The sequence below is a fragment of the Balaenoptera physalus genome (genome assembly GCF_965194825.1).
Source record: "Balaenoptera physalus genome assembly, chromosome: 17".
NCBI lineage: Eukaryota > Metazoa > Chordata > Mammalia > Artiodactyla > Balaenopteridae > Balaenoptera > Balaenoptera physalus.
Genome location: NC_138895.1, coordinates 78,913,890 through 78,932,807, shown reverse-complemented (window position 1 = coordinate 78,932,807; position 18,918 = coordinate 78,913,890). Strand labels below are relative to the sequence as shown.

The window sequence follows — 18,918 nt, the reverse complement described above, 5'->3', positions numbered from 1 at the left end:
AAATAGCTCTCTGACAAGATTGCTCTACAAAAAAGAGAAAACACAAATAAGCAATATTTATAACACCAAAGGGAACATAGCTGCAGTTTCAGAGGCATTTTAGCAATCATTAAACAATGCTGTGAAGCGTATTATGACAATAATTTTGATAACTGAGATGAGATTAATATTTTCAGAAAAATAAAAATTACCAAAATTGACTCAAGAAGAAATAGAAAACCTGAATTGACCATTCAGTAAATTAAATTTGTGGTCAAAAATCTGCCTACCCTTCCAGAAAAAGCAACAGTACAAGATAATTTCAAGTTTTACCAAACCTAAGAATGAACAATTCTTATCTTATGCAAGTTCTTCTAGAGACTAGAAAGAGGGAAACTAGCTGAGAGAAAAGGGCTAAGAAAAACCTTTTCTTTCTAGATGGACAAATTTGACCGTGTGTTAACCCTGAAATCCTGCTAAAGGTGAAATGTGAGCACTGTTCCAGGCAATGTAACTTACGGTTAGGGAAGAAAAAAAAAAACCTCCATGATTGATGAACTGCATCATTCCTGGGAGGACTGTGGATAGACTATAAATGCCTGGCAGGACGCTGTAATTTGAGCTTCCTGTGTGGGGCAATCTGTAACTGGGTTTGTCCTTTATGGGGATATAGAAGCTATGGCTAGGAGTTGTTACAACTTTGTTGGTTCTTATTTCAGGTGATGGCTCCTAAATCCACCCAGGTGGTCTCTCTCCCTTCACCTGAGCTGCCACTTGGGTGATCTGAGAATAGCCAGCGACTGCTGTGTCAGCTGCTGCAAAGACTCCCACCCAAGAGAGATGTCCTGCTGACAGGTGTGTATGACCTGCAGCCTTCAATGTCACCTGGTGCCAGTTGTGGCCTGTGGACTCAGCCCTAGAGCCTAAATGTCTAGTTGAAACTGAGACCACTGTTGGTGGATATTGCAAGACTCAAATCATGGGGCCGGTCTAGACTTGATAACAAATAGATGAACATAAGAGTGGACAATAAAATTATTGGCAATATCATTTTTGAACAAAGATGCAAACATCCTAATATTAGCAAATTGATTCCAGCAATGTATTTAAACACACACACACACACACACACACACACACACACACCTCTCTATAAACACTCACAGAAAAAACCAAATGGAAAAATATTAGAAAAATCGATTATCAAATTCTACCTTAATGGATTAAGGAGCAAAACAATTTGACAAACACTATTGGCTGACACATCAGCCCGTCCTACCCTTCTCCTATCTGGCCTCCACTACAATAGTTGCAGCTGTTTTTGCAAACGACCTTCCATGTAGATCAATGAAAGAGAAAGGAAATCCCAGAAGGAAAGTCACTTAGATATTGCAACTTTTAAAATAAATTGGAATTACAAATCAGTGGACAAGAAAGGGCTGTTCAATTAATAATACTGAGCAATTGATTAACATACGGAAGGCAATAAAATTAGATTTCGACCTCACATCATTAATTCCTTCCTTACACAAAAGCAAATTTAACATGAATTAAAGCAAAATGTAAAACTTGTAAAAAATAATAGGAAAATATTATGATATATGGGTTAGCAGGATTTCTTTAATAAAACCAAAACCCCCCAAAACCCCACCATTGCTTATTATAGAAAATATCAATGAATATAGTCATATTCGTGTTTGTAACAAAATGTCGCATACAGCATGTTACCATTTATGTAAATTGCAAAACCACACAAGGCAATGTACATGGAAACTTGCACAATGTTTGAAGCAGGCACAGGAAAGTTCATCCCCACAGCAGGTTGATGACAGTATGTGCCCTTGGGGAGGGGCAGTGATCAGAAGCCGTAAGAAGAGAACCTCAGCTCTCCTTTTGATGCCTTCACATTTTTTAAAAAGCTTTAAGGCAAATAGGACAAAATATTAACCTCTGTTCATTCTCAGTGGCGGGTCCGTGGTTACTTGTCATAACAATACTATCTATAATTTTTTCCATATTTGACAATTTCTATGATAAAAAATAATACAGTAAAATGCCTGTCTCTCCATTGTATCCTAACTCCCCATGACAACCTGGATGAAGTCCAAACAACATAACAAGGGCCAGAAGGAAGATCCTCTGAAGAAGAGCCCCTATCTCCTCACTGCCTTATACTCAATCCTCAGGCCATGGGGAGCTATTTGTTGCTATACCACACATGCACAGGCGTGTTCACACACATGTACACACACCTATGTGTATGGACACACATACACGCCCACTCAGTCACATAGCCCTACTTCTTGACTCCAAGCCTTTGCCATACTGTCCCTTCCATGTGGACTCTTCTTACATTTCTGTCGGTTAATTCCTAACCATCCTTAAAGAACCTCACCTGGGGCCATCTTGTCTTGAAGCCTCCCTTGATCCCTTGAAGCCAGTTTCTCGCTGCTCCCACAATGTGTGCCTGTCTCTGTCACTGTAGCCATGTTTCTGTACTCTCTCTATGTTGCCTGTCACCCAGTAGATTGCCAGACCTTGAGTACAGTGAATGGATCTTATTTGCCTTAATGTTTTAGTACCTAGAATAGCGCTGGGCATTTAATGGGCATCCACTAGGTGTCCCTTGATTGAAGAGTGGACCCACTGCATGTGGGCAGCCAGGAAAAGTTGACTAAGTGTGTAAATACCCCAAGATGTTTATTTTTCCTGGAGTATATAACTGGAGGTCTTACTCTGATACTAGCATTTGGGCAACTCTTTAGTGTGGGTCACGGATACTGTATCAGATATGGGGAGAGACAATACTGTGTTCTAACCCCCTTTCTTCTCATCACTAAATATAAGCCTTTGACCAAGTCACAATTTAGCTTCGTGAACCTCAGAAAACTGGGGATAATAGTACCATCCTGGGGAGTTATTGTAAGGGTTCTATGAGATATAATATGTGTAAGCTTGTTGCATCTTGTAAATATGTTATGAATCATTCAACTAGGCATGGCTGATGTTTAATACAGGCTGATGAATGGAGAGAAAGTCTAAAGATGAGGGAAGGTCTGGGAAGAACAGATTAAAGAGATGGATTTTGAGTAATTGTGTGAAAAGAAAGATGTTCATAGTGGAGAAAAACCCCAAAGGATTTCCAGACCCAGAAAAGGGCATTTATGTAAGTCGGCTTGGTAGGAGCCAAGGGCTTTACACAGATTTAATTGTCTGTTCTCCAGTTCTGAGCACATTTGTAAGCAGCTTTGTCCCTGGGAGGGGACAGGAGCCAAAGAATGGCTGTGAAGGCTATGCTAGATTCTAGGGGTGGTGGGAAACCACCTGCTGAAGCCAGAGTGAGAAAAGTGTGGGGTTATGCACAGGTAGTAGTCTGTACTGCAGTGAGAGCCAGCTTTGACATGGAGCAGGGGAGCTTTCCAAACCTCAGTTCTTTCTTCATAAAATGGAAATAAACCGCGTCGTGTAGCCACTGTGAGGATTAGCAACATGTTTAAGGAGCCAAGCACAGCGTCTGGCCCTGGTGGAAGTTTAATAATTGGTACCTGTTTGAACTATTACTGCTATTGCCATGGTACATTTGGACTGCAGGTTGAAACAGCGCAGTTTCAATGTTTCTGAGTCCCATCTACTTCAAAGATTTTCAACCCCAAATGTAGCCTGTCCCAGCGCTTGAACTCTTAGGAGGTGAAGCACTTTATAACCATTAGTGGGCCTCAGAATTCTTACAGAGTTTTTTTTAAAAGTACAGCTGATAGAGCCCATCCAGCCCTACTAAACTAGAGTCTCTGGAGTGGAACTTTTTCTAACCTTGTAACAAAGGTAATTGCAGTACACAGCCAGGGCTGAGACCCAGTGCAGGGAACCAGTGGACTGAAGCACTGCATTTCCAGGCTCCCCTGTTGGAAGGTGAATGTCACCTGGGATAGGTAAAAATTAAGGCATAGCCAGCCTTTCACACCTGGAGTACAGTCATTGGTAGGATAATTTGTCGTCAGTCAAGTAAACCAAGAGGAGATTCCTGAGATGCGTTAGAGGGAATATGGAAGCTGACACATCCTCATCTATAAAATGAGGTCACATTTCACAGAGTTGTTGCTACATTGAGTCACATGAGATGCACTTGCTCAATATATCCATTCTCCTTTCAGAGGATGGGTGAGGTAGGAGGGCTAGGAAGAGAGTGCAGGCAGGACACCCTCCTGGATGGTGGGTGGGCCTGGCCTGTCTTCTGTAGGTGGGAGATTTGTACAGCAGGTTCATGATGCAGGTGTGTTATGGAGAGGGGTGCCCTGGAGGCTATGGAGTCTGAGTGGTGGGGAGAAAGGCAGAAAACAGGCATAGAAATATGAGGCAGCCTTATATCAAAGACAGAATCTGCCCTTCAACTGCTCCCATAGCCTTCATGCTAAAACCAAGCCTCTTGGCTTGATGACTATCATAGTTTCCCAAGTCCTCCGTAACAAAATTCACAAAAGGATGGCTTAAAACAACAAAAGGTATTCTCTCATAGTTCTGAAGTCCGGAAAGTTCAAACTCAAGGGCCGTGCTCCCCAATAAGGTCACATTCTGAGGTTCTGGGTGGACATGACTTTTTGGGCAACCCTATTCAACCCAGTACAATGATGGTGATCATGAAGACCCTTGTGATTTTCTCCTCTGTTCTATCTCTGTACTGAGCTATCAATCTCTGGCTGGTTTTTCACAATGTATAATAACCGATTGTTTACAAGTCTATGTCTCCTGCCAAATGGTGAGATCTTGAGAACAGAGCCCAATTTTTAATTTTTGTTTATTTATTGATTGATTGATGGCCGCACCATGTGGCATGCACGATCTTAGCTCCCTGACCAGGGATCGAACCCGTGCCCCTTGCAGTGGAAGCGTGGAGCCCTAACCACTGGACCATCAGGGAATTCCCCTGCTTTTGTTTTTTTACACCTTTCTCTATCAAGGATGTAGCACACGGCCATGTTTATGACTGACCTTCAGTAAACGTGTGTGAAATGTCATTGATTTACAGTCATATTTTTTGTGAGACTGGCCTTTGGGATCTCTGCCCTTGAGGATATTAGAATCCAGGAGAATGTCTGAAGGCTTCTGGAGGGAAACAAATCAGGCCAGAGCTTAAAAACTTATCTACCACCCTGCTCTTTTGCCTTTGGGGTTGGAAATCGCTAACTGGGTTCTGGTCTGTTACTCACACGTTATGTGACCCAGGGCCTGTCATTTCCCCATTCTGACCTCAGTTTCCCACTATGAATGAGAGATTTGAACCACAGGCCCCAAATCCTCTCTTCTTCTAAGCTCCCTTGTCTCTAAGATCACATGGGTCACACTCAGTCAGAACTGAGGTTATTAAGAGAGAAACATCAAAGAGCCAGTAGGGCAGTTGCCCTGAATGCATCAGCTTCCAATTCACCATGACAAGCCTTTCCCTATTCAACAGAGGTGTCTGCCACTCAGGTGAGAAATCGCTCCCATTGCCTGGCAGTCCGTGAGTGGTGCTGAAATTCCTCTGGTGAAGATTGCCAAGGTGCCCGAGATTGATGATAAACACGGTCTTTTCACTCCAACCCTCCATTTAGATCCGCTTCCTTTTGGAATCTCAATTGGTTACAGCAGGCTTTTGGGTACCTTGTTGAGGAGGTGTCTGGCAAACCATGAAAGGGCAAGGGCTCCCCAGAGAGGATATTTTCCCGCATATTAGAACCTTTCAAAATAGCAGGAGGAGTGAAGGCTTGCAAATGGTCGGCCACCCAGCTCCTCACCCGCTGAGAAGAGGTAGGGAACGGAATTCTCACCTTCAGGCACCACAAGATTTTCAATTTTGAGAATGACAACTCCTTTCTGAAAGAAGTTGGGACTCAGATGTTCTCCAGGAAGACTTCCCTGGCCACGCCCACCCCCAAGGCCGGGCTCCCCGCTTTCTGTCTTCCCATTATTTCTGGGCTTGCTCTCAGGCTGAGCTTGACACACTGGGTTAGAATGTCTGTTTCCCTCACAACTCAGACCCCCTTCTGTGCTGTGCTGCACAGACTCTGTTTGCCCTTCCACTCTACATGCATCTTGGTTTGGATTTTCCTGCAAAGAGGTCTTGGAACAAGGTCTAGGAGGAAGGCAGTTCACCTGGAGGGTGATTGCAGGAAACATTTGTGAGGGATGGGAAAAGTGAGAAAGTAAAAGGAGAAAGGTCAACAGCAGGGTGTGTTTATAGCGGGAGCCCTATCCCGCAGAGGACCCTCTGAAGAACCTCATGGACTGAACTTGAGAACTGACCCACTGAGGGCTGACGGCAAAGCTGCAGCATTTATCTGTGGATTCTCCTTCCCATTGGCTGGGAGTTTCCCATGGGAGGCATTAAATGCCTTGCACTTTGGGGCTGCCCAGTGACAGGCAGGCCGGGTGGCTCATGTGAGGTCAGAAAAAGCCCTCAAGCAGAGAAGCAGAGGTAGGACACACAGGACAGCAGAGGGCACTAGCGAGAGAGGTCAGGGTAGCCCCAAGGGGGGTTCTCTCCGTCCAGAACCCTGGTGCCATTTGTCCACATGACCAGGTTTTGCCCCCCACCCCTGCACCTTCATCCTGGTGTCGAGGGCACAGCCAGGGACTTTGTTGGTATCATTGTATTGAGCTGAAAGAAGAGTTTTCACTGGACACAGGAGGGGTTAGTGGTGGGGTTCTGGGACACCTTAAAAGAGGTTCCAGAGTCGATCCAAAAGGGTGTCTTAAAACAACCACAGCTGTAGTAAGTCCCCAGCCAGGCAAGAAAAAAAACCCAAAAAAAAACTGGTCTCTGGCATGTGTTGGGAAGGTCATGAGGTGAAGAAATTGATCATTCAGGGATACTGGGGAACATCTATGTACAAGGTGTGGGGAGAAGGTCATGGAACTAACATCCTGACTAGCCATTGTGTCCCTGGAGGTACCATGCTAGGAACTGGACACGGGTCACCTCTAGCCTCACAAGGGACCCTCTCTGCAGATCATAGTACACTCATTACATGGACGAGTTAATGCAGCTTGACCCAGGGACTGAGTAACTCGCTCAGGTTCACAGCCAGGAACTGGCAGAGCTGGAACTCAACCCCAGGTGGCCTTGATGACTGGCTCTCATGCTGACAATACTCAGCCATACTGGAGACCACGATTTGGAGAGATGACAGCAAGAGTCAGCAGGAAGGAACCCGACCAAACAGGGAGTGTGTTAGGCAAAAGCCAGCTTAGGAAGAAGATCAGAATCATTGAGTCTCAGGCTCAACATCACCCCCAGGGGTGGGTTGGCTGGCAGGTTGTTCTGGGAAATCACCAGATGGATGATGTGGAAATGCACCAACAAAGCACATCCCACAAGCTCTGGAGAAGAGGCCAAGGAGAAGTCACCTGAGGTCAGGCCCCCAAGGACCAGAAATCCACAGAAGTCAGGCAGGGAGTCTGAGGAGCACACGTGTTGGTGTCACGTGGACCTGGGGTTCCCGGACTGGCCCCTTAGCAGCTGATCACATATGTGGGATAGCTGCTCCACCTCTCTGAATCTCAGCATCTATGTGGCTAAAATATAAATGCTAATTTCCATCTTACTGTCTCACCCACATTTGGCCCCTTACCCCAGCTGGACCCAGCTAAATGCTTACAAAGCACTCTGTCTATGTCACTGATCTCATTAACGTGTTTAATAATCACCACAACTCTGTAGGAATATAAACCCAGGCAGTCCCAGGCCAGAGCCATGTTCTTGACCATGATGCTTTCCTGCCTTTGTCTGTGCAGGGCCTGCCCCGACTTGTCCCAGACGGTGATCTCAGCCACTGGTCATCTTGTGTCTAAGCCCAGGATTCCTTGAAAGCAGATCCTGAGACAAAGACTGATGGGTAAGTGGCTTATATGTAATGCAAGCAGGGATACAGGGCCAGAAACAGAGGGGGCAGGGAAGAGGGAGAGCCCATGCGAAGCTGTGTTCCAGCTGGGAGGAGCTGAACACAGATGCAAGATGGCCACTCAGGGCAACTGGTGCTCCAATTTTGGGACACTGTGGAAGACTGTAGAAAACATCTCAGAAGTGGCACATGCATGAGTGCCCAGAGATTCCACCCGGGGGTCAGAGGAGTCCAGGACATAAGGAAAGAGACAGGTGGCAGGTGCCTCAGGTGAGGTGCTGCCCGGTCACACTTGTGAGAAGCTGGGGAAGCCATGGCTAGAGTAGGGGTAGGTGAGGTGAGGGTCCAAGAGACCCTCGTATCTCAATTCCGCTCCTCCGGGTCCCCAACTTGCATTTATTGTTTCCCTCTGCCAAACCTATCCTACCCTAGTTCCCACCATTGCTCCTGCACTCCATTCATTTATTTAGTCATTCAACATATATGTGTTGGCCACACTCTTTGAGCCAGACACAGAGTTGCTGTTATCGGGTCTGGTCTCCGCTATGCAGGCTTTGTCCTTTCCCACCTGACTTCCCTGCTATCACTGCTCTGAGGCCCAGCATCATGGGTTGTGCTCAGAAGGAACCCCTCATGTTCATCTCTGGCCCTGTGAATCCACCACTGACCACCCCCACCAGCTGGCTCTCTGCCTAGTTAATGGGGGATTTCTGCACCTCACTGTTTCTTTTAAAACTTAAATTATGTGCTGTAAATTAGTGTTTCCCAGAGCGTGTTCCAAGTAACAGATGATCAGGTAAGAAGGGAGAGGGGAGATCTTGCTCTCCAATCAGCCTAGGAAACACTAAAAACATCCCACTGAACACTTTGGGAAATCCCAAATCTTAAGAGTTTATAGAGGGCTTCCCTGGTGGCACAGTAGTTAAGAATCTGCCTGCCAATTCAGGGGACACAGGTTCGAGCCCTGGTCTGGGAAGATCCCACATGCCACGGAGCAACTAAGCCCGTGTGCCACAACTACTGAGCCTATGCTCTAGAACCTGTGAGCCACAACTACTGAAGCCCGTGCACCTAGAGCCCATGCTCTGCAACAAGAGAAGCCACGGCAATGAGAAACCCGTGCACTGCAATAAAGAGTAGCCCCCTCTCACCGCAACTAGAGAAAGCCCACATGCAGCAACGAAGACCCAATGCAGCCAAAAATAAAAATAAATAAATTAAAAAAAAAAAAAAAGGAAAAAAGTGTTCATAGAGAGGGCTTAACGGGGTTCAGTCACATACACCATCCAGATGATGTCAACCACACATGCTCTCCCAAGGCAGCTCATGTTCTCTTTGGAACAGCTTCCAGTGTGGGAACAGGGGACAGAGAATACATTCCAAGGACAGAGGATGGGTGAGGAGCCTCCAATTGCCCTGTCCCAGCTTGCAGGGCATATGGTGGTCATGTTCTCTCCATGACCTCCCCCAACATCTGATTTGACTTCTCTGCTCTTCTCCTCAGTCTCAAGGATGGACACACAGCCAGTCAAACAAACCTCAACTTCCAACAGCTGAGATTCGGGGGTCATTTGTAACTCGGCAAAGCTGTCTAATACAGTGTGAGTACTTCATCTCTTAACAGGGAAAAGGGATGATTATGATATTGAACCAAATATCAAGAGGTATTTCCTTGGGGGTCTCTTGGGATTAGTTGGCCTTTTGAGAAAACTATTGCCTAAATTGGGATCCTAAACAATCAAACTTTTACTCCAGTGAGAGAAATAACATTTAGTGACCACTTACTCTGTAGAAGCTTTGCATGCATTATCCTATCTTACCTTCTCAACAAAACTATGCAGGAAGTATTTCTAGTCTCATTTACAGGAGAAGAAACTGAACTAAGAGTTTAACTGACTTTTTCAAGGTCACACAAAGGATGACCAGGATTTGAAATAGGCCTGGAATTCAGACAAAATCTGTATTCTTTCCCTCACATCATGCTAAAGTAGCACTCATCAGCTACTGGGGATGCTAACAAAGGCTTCCTTTGAGGGGCCTGTAATGAGCTACATTCAGCACAAAAGGCATTTCCCTCCTGACACCATTAAAATATTTATCACAAAACAACTTAGTAAAAGAGATTCCCCCATCCCCCCAAATTATTGAAAATATTTCTCCCAACCAAAATGAAAAAACTCTTTTGGGATTTTTAAATTTTTAAAATTTTTTTAATTTTTTATAATTGAGTCTTTGAGTACTTCCCCAGTGATGTAATGTTGAAACAAGGGATCTTTGAATTCTAGCAGACAGAAAATAAGGAAGTATCTCTGAGACTCTAAATGATCCTTGGAAACATCCGCTCATGGAGAACAATTTCTGCTAACTGATGCCAGCCATGATTCTACTCTTCTAAAAGATGCCCTGCTGACCATCTGCTTAAAGGGGCCTCAGCCAATCAATAAAGGTTTTTGTTTTGTTTTTTTAATATTTATTTATTTATTTGGCTGCGTCGGGTCTTAGCTGTGGCACACAGGATTTTCTTTGAGGCAAGCGGGCTCTTCTTTGCGGCGCGAAGGCTTCTCTCTAGTTGCAGCACGTGGGCTTAGTTGCCTCGTGGCATGTGGGATCTTATTTCCCCAACCAGGGATCAAACCCATGTCCCTTACTTTGGAAAGCGGATTCTTAACCCCTGGACCACCAGGGAAGTCCCAATAAGGGTTTATTGGAAGACTTTCTTGTGCCAAACACCATGCTGGGCGCGGAGGGCACTTTACGTACATTATCTTGTTTCTCATAAATACACCATGAACTACTGTTAATCCCATTTTACTGAGCAACCAGACATTATTATGATTTTTAGAGAGCCCGGGTTACTTGCTAAAAGCCAAGGTGGGATTCTAGCCCAAGTCAGAGTGGAGCTGTCCATGTCATCACCCTCATTGTTGCCTCCCACTTTATGGAAGCTGCTGTGGCCCCCCAAACACACGGGCTCTCTCCAGCCTATGCACTTTAGTCCATGACCTTCCCCCTCCTGGGACACGTCTCTTCCTTCTCTGATTTCAGAAATCACACAGGTCATGACCATGTTACAGGTTGTGTAACCATGGTTTCTTAGTCAGCTCAGCTACCATAACAAAATACAATAGAGTGGGTGAGTTAAGCACAGATCTGGAGGCTGTGAGATCAGGGTGCTGCCAACATGGTCAGGTTCAGGTGAGGACCCTCTTCCTGGGGTGCAGACGGCCACCTGCTCATTGTGTCCTCAGGTGGCCTTCCCTCAGTGTAGAGAGACAGAGTGTGAGCTCTGCTGCCTCTTTCTCTTCTTATAAGGACACTAATGTCATTGTGAGGGCCTCCTCCTCATGACCTCACCTAACCCAATTACCTGTCTAAGGCCCCACCTCCAAATAACACCACCTTGGGGGTTAGGGCTTCAACTTACAAAGTTGGGGGAACACAAGCATTCAGTCCATAAAGCATGGGCAATTCAGGGGGCATCTCCTCTCCCCTCCTACCCCCTTACCTCACCCACTCATTCAGCAGATCCTGAGTGTCCCCTGTGTGTCAGACATTCTTCTATATGCTGCAGACGTAACAAGGGACAGGAGAGAAGCAGCCCCTACCTTCATGGAGCTTACAGCTTCCAAGCTTCTCTTCCAGGAAACCCTCCTCACTTAACCCTCTTTTCTCTGATCTTCCCTTTGCTGATTCTCCTTTGTATCCTTTGATCTCAGTAAAAACCTTTTGAGCACACACTCCTCTGCATATGTATCACTTATTTACAAATTATATGCATATTCTAATATATAATATAACAATACAGGTATCCCCCACTACCTGAAACCCTTCGTAAGCCAAAGTGGTGCAAAGCGAAGAAGCAATTACCTTAGGACACATCTTGCTCATGGATGCACAAAATAAATGGAGATAAAGCACAGCTGCTCATAGACACAGTTCAAAGCCGTGCTGGCTCCAGGCTGAGATGCTGAGTGTGGTTCCCAGGGAAGCAGCTCTCGCTTCTCTGGGTGTTCACTCCCTTTATAATGGCTGCTGCAAAGCAAACGCTGAATGCTATTTTTGATTTCTTTTGGTTATCAAAGACAGGTACTAATGTGAGTTTTCCTTAATAACAAAGTGGCATAAAGCGAACTCTCGAAAAGTAGGGGATACTTGTATACAAAACATCAATTTTAAAAAACACAGATAAAAAATTGGGGGAAGAGAAGTCCTAAGTGATTTCCTCACATAGAAATGGTGTGAATACATGGTATGAACACAACCTTCTTTGGATCCTCTGGTCCACGCAGGGACCCCGACTCCCCAACACGCGAGACCAGCACAGCTCTCACTCACCCTTTCGGAATTGACTGTTTAAAACCTGTCTATCTCCCCACCTTGAAGACTGTCTCATTCATCCCTCTGTGTGCCCAGTGACAGAGTGGACTCTGTAGACTTTTCAGGAAATATACACACAAATGAGGCATTGATATTGTTACAATGACTATGATCACAGCTCGAAGATTTGGAGGAGAGGACAATTCTGTTCTTAGACAGGTCTTCCCATGGTTCCTTGGTTGGATGACCCAAGTTTCTAGGTCTTGAGACCCCGTATTTCTGAAACCATATTTCTGAAACCAATTTCTGAAACCAATGCGGTTCACCTGAAACCAGTGCCAACTGAAACATGTGACCTAACAAATATGAACGTTAAACGGTATTGAGGGCTTGCTGGCATCAGGCACGGTGCTAAGTATTGATACTTTAAAGCTGCTTCTGTAATCTTGCCAACAGCCTCACAAGTGTGTTTTATGCCACTCTGCAGAAAAGAGAACTTGGACTTGGACCCGTTGAGCAATTTTTCCAAGGTCACAGAGCTAAAGCTAGAGGTAGAATTGAGACCAGCCCCCAAAAACCACCTTTTTAATCACTAAACCAAGCTGATTGCCAAAGGACTATTGCATAAGCCCTGTGTCAATATATGAATGTGCATTTGTAGAAGAAAGACTTCGTCTTGATTTAGGAGTATATTTTAAGCACATCTCCATCGTGGGGATATTTTTATATCTGGGAAATAATGGGATGATGGGGTTACTGAGTGTTATAGTATGTGTTGCCTGGAGAGCACCTGAAGCCCAGGTATTGGGTTTTGTTGTTCCTTAGCCCAAGGTGACTCGACTGGTTGGAATTAGAGCAGGGCCTCAGACTGAGCCCCACTGACTGTCATACCACTATCTGCCTCATGCCAAGCTGCTCTACTCCCTTGAAAAATTGTGCAGTATTATTATTGCAACCAAATAGCCCGAATTCTATCCTGAAATTGCTCCAGGTGTCAGGGCTCTCAGAAAGACGCTCTTGCAGCAGCTGACCTTTAGCTAGTCTCCTCCAACTGTGACCCAATCAGGCATAATGAGTTTAGAGCAGGGCTTAGAACTGTTTTCTCCTCTTTGCTTTTCTTTTCTCCCAGCCTTTATCGGTATTTCAGCAGAAGGCTGTTTTTCCTTCTGCACTTATTTATATTTAGCCTGAACATCCTGTTAATTACAGAGCAGTTAAAGGAGAATTAGGGACACTATATATAAATTTGCCATTTATGCAAATTGCAAAGAGAGAACAAAGAAAAATTAGCTTAATTAGTGTAATTGCTTAAAAAGCGGGAGGCGAGGCAAACACAGCTTTAATCAAAGAAGAGGCAAAGGAAGTCTCAAGGAAATGGTGACCCAAATCAGCACAGATTGGAGGGCTCTGACCTTTCAAGATTTCAAGACCTTGCTGAGACATTGGGATGACATGAGGCCATGGAGGGGAGAGGCAGAGAGTTCTCAGTATAAAAATGCCATGTGGTTGCTTAAGAAATGAAATAAGACCCTTGCACGTGGAAAGTTATTGATATTCTTATGAGTGTGGGCACCTGGTGGAGGGTTTGAAATATTGCAAGACTGTCCACCAGCAGAAGGATTACAACTCCTGAAGGCTCAGATAATGGTTAGCATTTTTTAGCCATAAAGTATTTTTTAATCAAGGTATATACATTGTTTTTTTAGCCATAAGGCTATTGCATACCTAATAGACTACACTATCGTGTAAACATAACTTTCAGTTGCACTAGGAATTCGAAAATTTCGTGTGACTTGTTTTATTGTGATACTCACTTTATTGTGATGGTCTGGAACAAAAATTGCAATATCCCCAAGGTATACCTGTAAAAATATAGGAAGCCCAGTTAAATTTTAATTTGAGATAAACAACAAATGTCTTTTTAGTGTAAGTATGCTCCATGACATTTGGGGGGATTATTTATAATAAAAAAAAGGACTTGGTTGTTCATCTGAAATTCAAACTCACTGGGTGTCCTGTATTTTTTCCAGCAGCCCTCCTGAGGAGGTACACAGGAGAAGTTCTTAATATTTCTCCCCAGGACCACAGAAAAATCCAGGGCTTCCCCTTGAAAGCAGAAAACTGTTCCCTGGCCAGGTGCAGGTCCCTTCAGCCTAGCATCATATTACTGGAGAGGCGGAGAGGGAAAGAAGCCATGAATGGAGCCATGAATGGAACAGTCATGGGGCCAGCGGAGGGGACGGGGACTCCAGGGAACAGTGGGCTCTACACTTCTGCACCCTGATGTCCAACCCCAACTCCCCAGGTCTTCAGTGAAACCACCAGACACAGAAATGCCTGTGTACCTTAGGCGTTCTGTGTTCCGTGGAAATCAAGGAGAGGGCAAGAGCTCTATACCTGGGCAGGTACGCTCGCTCTGCTCTAAGGCTTTGCATATTTTAACTCACTGAATCCTCAACGACAACCCACGTGAGGCAGATTATATTGGCCTCACTTTGTAGATGCGGAGACAGACACACAGAAGCTAAGGGACTCCTAAGAGAGTGGCTACTAAGCAGAGAGCTGGAATCTAACCCAGGCATCTGGCTCCTGATGTTTTATCACTAGGGTGACCCTATAATTTATCATCCAGATTGGGATGTATTTGAGAGTGAAAGTGTGCACTACCAAGAATTACACTGGGAAAGCAGGTGTAAATGAAGTCTGTCCTGGGTAAAGCAGGACGTATGGCTGTCCCACACTCATTACCTATGCCTGAGGTGGCGGCAAGTGTCAAAAATTTTGCAATGTCTCCTAACAGACCCCAAGCTAGACTAGCCTTTGTCTCCACTATGGGAGACCCTGGCTGTCTGAGGATGGGGTAGGGTTAAAGAGACTCACTTCTTGGATAACACCATTCAGCCCTGTCTAAAGCAGCAAAAGAAGTTCAGTATCATATAATTGCTTCATGCCCACTAGTGTGTGGGTTACTATTTTATTTACCATAATGTTATTTGCCTGTGCATTTTCTATACTGATGTTGAGATCCTAGAGCAGGAATTGAATTTTTTATCTCTGTATCCTTGATGATTAGTGCAATACTTGATTCAGTAGAGTCAACCAGTAGAAGCCTGTACAGTGAATAATGGAATGACTTAAAGAGCTCCAGCTTCAGAATCATCCTGTGAGCCTTCAAAATGTGGAAGACACTTGAGAAAAAAATAGGATCTGTTTCCTCCCTCTCTTTCTTCCTTTCTTCCTTTTCCCCTCCCTTCTTTCTTTTCTGTTTTCCTCCAACCCTGTCCACCTTCCCTCTGGTCTTCCATTCAGTGCTGCTACCATCCAAGCAAGAGGTCTAGGTCTGTCTCTGCAAAGCTTGTGTCAGCCCTGTTAGCTTAAGGTGGTTCTGGCTTCAAGTAAACTTTCTCACATGGGCTTTTGGGTCAAACCAAGGATGAAATATGGTGTCTCTCCTGAGATGTAGAAACACCTAGAAAATCTCACCAAGGTTCAGGTATGTTCATCCCATGGTTCTCTGCAAGCCATGGCTTCTAAGAGTACTCTCTGGATTCATCCATGCAACAATTTTTTTTTTTTTCTTGGATGAAAGGTGCTAAAGAAGATGTGCTCTAAGATTGACAGAAATAGATATAACTACCCCCAAAGAAGGGACTCCAGGATAGCAGCAAGACTGGAAACAACTGCATGAGGAGCAGATCAAGGAAGTGAGGTGTTTGGGCTGCAGAAGAGAGCGGGCACAGCCACTGGCTCCAAATGCCTAAAGAGCTGGTATCTGGGAAGGTGGGCACTGGGCCAAGTGTCACCAACAGACAGAACAAAGCCCAGTGGAGAAAAGCAACAGAGTTAGTTTTATTAAGTATGAGCCACACATTTTTTTAAAATTAATTATTTATTTATTTATGGCTGTGTTGGGACTTCGTTTCTGTGCGAGGGCTTTGTCTAGTTGCGGCGAGCGGGGGCCACTCTTCATCGCGGTGCGCGGGCCTCTCACTATCGTGGCCTCTCTTGTTGCGGAGCACAGGCTCCAGACGCGCAGGCTCAGTACTTGTGGCTCATGGGCCTAGTTGCTCCGCGGCATGTGGGATCTTCCCAGACCAGGGCTCGAACCCATGTCCCCTGCATTGGCAGGCAGATTCTCAACCACTGCGCCACTAGGGAAGCCCAAGCCACACATTTTTAATGGATGTAGTAATAATCATTCTTTAATAACTGGTTATTTACAGATTTTTGATGTGTTGAATCTTTTTTTTTTTAAGATTTTTTTTTTTTTGATGTAGACCATTTTTAAAGTCTTTATTGAATTTGTTACAAAATTGCTTCTGTTTTATGTTTTGGTTTTTTGGCCACGAGGCATGTGGTATCTTAGCTCCCTGACCAGGGATTGAACCCTCACCCCCTGCATTAGAAGGCAAAGTCTTAACCACTGGACTGCCAGGGAAGTCCCTCATGTGTTGAATCTTGTATTTTGAACCTAATGATTGATTTCCCCAACTGGTGGTGGTTGTCCCTGGTGGACAGATTGGATAAATCAGGGAATGTGTTGAATGCAGACAAAGTGATCAGTTGTATGGTGGTTACTCTTTTATTCCCAAAGCTTCTGTTCCAATATATCCAATTGTCCTGGGTCTTAACCCATTTCCCTGAAGGACTGTAATCCCTTTTGGGTTTACCAGATGCTTAGGGTTGACTTGGGCACTGTGTGGGAGGGGAGCTCACTATAAATCAGATATGTCCCCACCCTCCAAATTTAGCAGAAAAGTAAAGAACGTCCGAGTGAGTTTGAGGTTCTTTTTTTTTTTTTTTTTTTTAATTTATTTATTTTATTTATTTTACTTTTGGCTGTGTTGGGTCTTCGTTTTCTGTGCGAGGGCCTTCTCTAGTTGCGGCAAGCGGGGGCCACTCTTCATCGCGGTGCGCGGGCCTCTCACTATCGCGGCCTCTCTTGTTGCGGAGCACAGGCTCCAGACGCGCAGGCTCAGTAGTTGTGGCTCATGGGCGCAGTTGCTCCGCGGCATGTGGGATCTTCCCAGACCAGGGCTCGAACCCGTGTCCCCTGCATTAGCAGGCAGATTCTCAACCACTGCGCCACCAGGGAAGCCCTTGAGGTTCTTTTGACTTACAATTCTACCTCCCAGTTTTCACTGAGAAGCCCTGTCCTAGAGCCTCAGTGGAGAGGTAACTTAGAGGTAATCTAGTGAGTGTCTCAGACCTTTCATTTCCTTTATCTCACCTGATTTTCCCAAGGACATGGGTTAGGGTTAGGGGTGCCTATTTTGCCTATTTTCAGATGAGGGAATTGAGGTTCAGGTTCAGGGGAATCATGCCAGCTGCACAGAGACACATCCAGGAAGCCCCAGAGCTGATTCTTCAGGTCCTAAATCCTGCAATGACCCCTTTCCCTACGCTGAGACTCGCGACTGTTGCAGGTGGTACCGGGTAGGGAGCAGTGAGCAGCACACCCTGCCCCACCGATTACTTGCGCTTTAGGAAAATAAGGCGAACCTCTGGGGATTAAACTATAACATCACTGAAAACCAAACGGCCATGAAAACTGAAAGCCATCATGGGAGAGAAAAGCTCTGTAAACAGCACAATATAGGAACATATAGCACATGTCCAGACCCCAGGGGGCTCACACGCTTAGGGAAGGAAGGCAGGTACACAAATTACTACAGAGCAGGAAATACTTGGAGCATTTTGGGTGATCTCCAAGCAAGAATGTGTCATGTAGGAGTCTTAAAATGAGCTTATTGAAAGCACACTGTTGTGTTCTGTGGGCTGCAACCAAAGGATAATGTGTCCCACCAACTTAAACACACCAGGCACCGGCTCATGGAGCACATTTTGATAGTGCTCAAGAGTAGATGATATTTACAGAATGAAGTTTCTAAAAAGACATCCTGCTCTTCTAGTAGGATGAGACGTACCGAAGAAAAGGGAGGGGGCTGGCCTTTTTGTGGGGAGTCTAGCGATTGGATAAAAGGGGATTACTACTCACCGGCAGATGTAAAAGACTACAGGACTTTTTGAATGACAAGGGATGTGATTCATATTCCAAATTCCTTCATTAAGAACAGCAGGGTTGCCCAGAAAGGACAAGTTCACATCAGGTTTGTTTACAATTTACATGTTAAGGTGGGATAAGGAGACTGTTTCAGGTATCTATAACTGTGTAACAAATTACCACCAAAATTAGTGGGCTAATGTAACAATTTACTTTCATCTTTCTTTGTTCTGTGGGTTGACTGGGCTCCGCTGGATGGTTCTCACGTGGAGTCCCTCAGGGGTGGCAGTCACATGGAGGCTGAGGATGTGGTCATCTGAAGGCCTGACTGGGCTGGACGTCCAGGGTGGTTTCACTGCACGGCTGCCAGCGGTGCTGGCTGTCAGCTTGGAGCTCAGTCGCAGTTCTCAACCAGAATACCTACAAGTGGCTTCTTTATGTGCCTCGGGCTTCTCACAGCTGGTGGATGGGTTTTGAGAGGGAGTATCCCACAAGCAAGAGTTCCCAGAGAACCAGGCAGATGCTTTCAAGGCTTCTTATGCCTTAACTTCAGAAGGCCCAACAGGTCAGTTCTATTGACGAAGGCCAACCTTCTCTGTGTGAGGAAGAGGGGTACAAACTGGGCCTACAAGGATAAAATGATACAGCCTGTGCCTTTGGGAAGCTAAGAACTAATCAGGACAGTAGACATGTGATTTCATATCTGGGATTAACTAAATTGGCTGTGCTGATAAATACTTT

The 18,918-nt window shown here is 45.2% G+C and overlaps 3 long non-coding RNA genes across 3 annotated transcripts in view; all 3 read left to right on the top strand.

Annotated features, from left to right (window-relative positions):
* LOC309646992 overlaps window positions 1-9,408 on the top strand; it is a 34,397-nt gene extending 24,989 nt beyond the window's left edge. The window contains exons 2-3 of the long non-coding RNA XR_014255720.1: window positions 7,750-7,850; window positions 9,361-9,408. This is a non-coding gene — a long non-coding RNA (uncharacterized lncRNA). The remainder of the gene's footprint in view (window positions 1-7,749; window positions 7,851-9,360) is intronic.
* LOC309646986 overlaps window positions 1-18,918 on the top strand; it is a 383,043-nt gene that overhangs the window by 222,171 nt on the left and 141,954 nt on the right. The window lies entirely within an intron of this gene.
* On the top strand, window positions 9,413-18,852 carry LOC309646994. Its single transcript, XR_014255722.1, has 2 exons — window positions 9,413-16,957; window positions 17,279-18,852. It is a non-coding gene; the product is annotated as an uncharacterized lncRNA (long non-coding RNA).